We start from the raw sequence: 4313 nt of genomic DNA, 5'->3' as shown, positions 1-4313 counted from the left end.
TGTGTGTGTGTGTGTGTGTGTGTGTGTGTGTGCGTGCGTGTGTGTGTGTGTGTCAAACTCAAACTTGTGTGTTGTGAAACGCTGTCATGTTGTATTTACAGAGGAGCTGTGATGCGTTTAAGGACCTGGAATCAATTAAAACTCTTTATGTAAGTGGACATTAAAGCATCCTTAAATTAAAACAGGGCCACATGATGCCGGTCTATGAACACGTCTCGTTCAGTGAAAAGTAAACAGAGCCGGTGAGTCCCGAGACTGAGCATGCTCAGGCCACGTCCACACAGAGTTTTTTGTCGTATGGTCGTTTCGTCCACATGGAACCGGCGTTTCAGGAGCCCGTATACGCTAATTTTTGAAACCGCCTCCCAGAGTGGATAAATCCCTAAACGCCACCCTGGCGTTTCCGTGTGTACAGCCTATACGGATCTTTCTTGAATTGCGCTGCCTCCGTACGTCACGCATGCGCTAAACCCACCACCAACAACAACAACAACAACTATGGCGGACTACAGTGTCGCGCTCTGCAGACCCGAAGCAGAAGTTCAACCTCGTCATCAGTCCACACAAAGGTCTCTTTTCTAGTTCCACTCATATTTTGCGCCATCGTCTTCTGCTTGTGTTTCTTCTTTGTTGTTACACTTATACGCATGCTCTATATCTTCTTCTCCGGTTTGCTGTATTTGTACGAGTGTCCGCAGACAAGTTGTGCACCTTTAAAGTCTCGCAAGCTAGCGTCCGTTGATAAACATGGTTCGGACACGTTAGCAGAACTGAAGGGGACAGTTGTCGGTGTAGGTGTTGTCTTTATTTCCACTCTGTGTGAAACAGAGGGTAATGGAAAGATACGACACCTCAAGTTTTCCTCAATGTTTTAGAATTACATTTAAATAAAGTCAGAAGAAGTCATTTTTATTTTGGCGAGCAGTAACTGTAATCAAATTCTGGAGGTGATTTTCTGGGTTCAAGTTAAGAAGCGGTCAAACGTCATATCTGGGAGGAGCAAAAACACCACGTTCACTTCGACATTTTGTGTGACACTAATATTGTACAACACTTGTTTCCACTTCCAAACAAGTGGAAACACCAAAGTCACACAACAACATAAACACTAAGAGTGTGAGGCAGCAGCTCCTGACAGTCACACACACTCTGAGAGGAGAGAGAGAGTTTCCTCTTCTCTTCTCCTCCCTCGCTCTGACCCTCGCCTCTCTTTCCCCTGAGAGCAGGTTACATAACATATTTCCAGCCCCCTGGCACAGACACACACACACACACACACACACACGCTCTCTCCCTACAACACTTCATCAGTTCCTGGTCCTCACACACACACACACCCTCACCCCTCCTCACACACACTGTTGTCAGCTGTGAAATATTTCTCCTCTGTGGACGTTGCACAGACCCTCGAACGCGGCAAAATCTTCTCATGCCCTCCCCCCCGCTCCTCCCCCCTCCCCTCTTTTCTCCCCTTTCATCTCTCAAACAAACACCCCGTTGCATTAATCAGCCGCCCTGACAATGGTTCTGTTTTACATCACTGATTGGGGATGTGACCTCCCCGCACGCGCGCACACACACACACACACACACACACACACACACACACTCACCGCCCCCCCCAACCGCTCACTGTGTTTCCCATGATGCAGCAGTCAGAGAGAAATGGAGCCCCGATCCCTCAGCGTTGAGAAGGGGTCACAGGGTGAGGTGCAGGGGGTGGACAACAAGGTCAGCCATGTCAGATCTGGGCTCGATGGGGGGGGGGGGGGTTAAGTGTTGTATTGGGGGGTCAGAGGTCAGACTATAGTTCTCTCTGACAGTCACAGAGAAGAGACGCTGATATCAACGAGCAGTTTGACTCAGTGTTGTCACATCCACTGTTACTGCTGTTTGGTGGGAGGGGGGTGTTTGATGACAGGTACAGGGGTGCGCAGGTGTGACCTGACAGATCACAGGTTCAACATATTACACACTTCACATTGATGGACCTCCTGTTAACATGGCTATAATATTACAAGTATATGAGTTTATGTAGAGTAAGACTTAACTCTATATGTACACTCACATGTCTTACTGACATCACCTGAACAACACTCACCATCCAAACCCAGCTATACAGTTACCACCTGGCTCTCACAACAGCCCCTGTTGGGAGGGTAAAAAGCTCCAGGACATGGTTGTCTCCCATTTTCACCAACATTTCAGTTGAATGAATGACTGAATGAATTTACGATGATAAACCCCTTTGAGATGTACCATCTCGTTTTCAAGGGAGTCAGAAATCAAGCTCACAATAAAACTTTTACAACATTAGAACAATAAAAAATCAGTAAATGAAAATCATTACAACCACTGGACGGACGTGGCCAGTTATATCAAAAGACAAGGGGATGAGCGGATCACCAGATACCATCAGGTATAAATAAATCACCCATTTATAGCGTTCTGGACGTCTGTTGGTAAAATTACCCGAAAACAGAAGGAAGTGGTGCAGGGCTCGCAGAGCTAAGGAGAAAATGAAGAAGAAGACACAAAGGAAGTGACGTGCTAGCCTCCAGGCAACAGGTTGTCAACAAACAAAAACAGCTGACAGTTCAATACCTGCTGCGTGGCCCTTATGAAGATAAGTCGAGTCTGGAGCACAACACAGCTACAGCACAGATGCATCCATTAAATACGACACGATGTTAAACAAGCACATACAGCTGGAAGGCTACGCTAGAATTAGCCACAGTGGTCAGGCTCAGTGATGTTCATAATGCTGGAGCAGAAAAGGAAGACATGAAGGCGGCTTCAGCCTCTGTGTGACAGGTGAAGCGCTGCTGTTTGCCATCAACAACAACAAACAGCATGCAGGCATTACAAAGATTGTACTTTACATTGAGTTCACGAAGCCTGCGTCTCCTCGTCAGGTCGGCACTGAAGTCCGGACAGATGTAGATACGAGTCCTGTTAAACATGAGCAAGACAAAGGATTTCCACCTTCTCCTGGAAGTGGAGCCGTTTGGTCGTGACAGAACTGGGACTGGCTCTGTCGCCCTCTCAATGAGGGTCCTCTCTTCCTGAGCAGTAAAGAGGGTCGTGTGGGGGGACAACCACCACAGTAAAACTGTGCTAATCAGAACAAAGACATGTTATTGGAGCGTCACATGAACACGCGGCTCGGCGGGGTTGGGATGGGTCGGACACATGTTAGCTGTGAGACCAGGGTTTGATTCCCGTGTCACACGTGTCCCGTTAGTGACTGAACATCACCAAACTGCTGCAGCTCGTAACGTTAACCACGTTAATGATTGTGGCACATTCAAAACTCATCAGGTGTTTCCTGCAAGCTTTAATCTGAACATCTCAGTGTTTGATGCTTGTCGCTAACTCACACTGGACGCATAGGAGAACCTACAGAGTCACATTTTGAAGCGGTTAGATCTGTTGACCTTGAACATCGAATGAAGAACTGTAATGTGTTGAGTTAAAGTCAGTGTGTCTGCACAGTTCAGGGCCGGTGTGACACAGTGTTACTCTGCGCTGTGATGCAGGGCGGCGTAGTGAGTGTAACTGTGAGGAACACTTTGGTTTTGTGTTGACTGGAAATGGATTTAAGGAACATCTGAGTGTGTAAATGACGATGCATGCTGTGTGTGTGTGTGTGTGTGTGTGAGGGTTTCCCATGCCTACGCTGATCATCAGTGTGTTTAAACCTCGGAGGCTCTGCAGCCTCCGTGCGAGTCGGTCTGGGTGGCAGACTGAGGCTGACTCTGACTCAGCTGAGAGCCTTGTGACTCTTTGCAGAGCCCCCACCACCACCGCCTGCTGGGCCATCAGCACGTCTGATGGAGAAACACAGAGAGGTGGTGTTGGTGGTGGTGGTGGTGGGGGGGGGGGGGGGGGGGGGGGGGGGGTTCAGACTGGCACAGTGCTCGCTCAGACTTGGCATGGGTCACTGGAGCAGGGAGAGCCTCCTGTAGCCAGGACTTGAAGGAGGGGGTGGGAGGAGCTGTTCCTGGGATGCAGCTTCACATCGGGGCCTTCAGTTATTGAGAGGTTCTGGGGGTGGGGGGGTTAAGGGGGCTCAATGGGTATCATATTTAGCATCTCTAAAAGCTACTGGGACAAAGAGCGAGGCGTCCGTTCCCCTGCCTGACCCAATAAAGCTCTGCAGGACCCAAACAGGGCGCCATGCTAATGAGTGCATGTGATTAGCGCAGCATAGTGAGCTAGCAATGGAGAGGGGGGGTGCTGGGGTACATGGGGGGGGCATCTATTGGCTCTTAATGAGAAGTGAAGGGCCCCCCCTTTCCCAGCAGGGCTGT

This window comes from Semicossyphus pulcher, unplaced genomic scaffold, assembly GCF_022749685.1.
Source record: "Semicossyphus pulcher isolate SPU_LCO1_2020_fin unplaced genomic scaffold, fSemPul1.0.p SCAF_12, whole genome shotgun sequence".
In the NCBI taxonomy this organism is placed as follows: Eukaryota; Metazoa; Chordata; class Actinopteri; order Labriformes; family Labridae; genus Semicossyphus; species Semicossyphus pulcher.
This window is presented reverse-complemented; position numbering follows the sequence as displayed.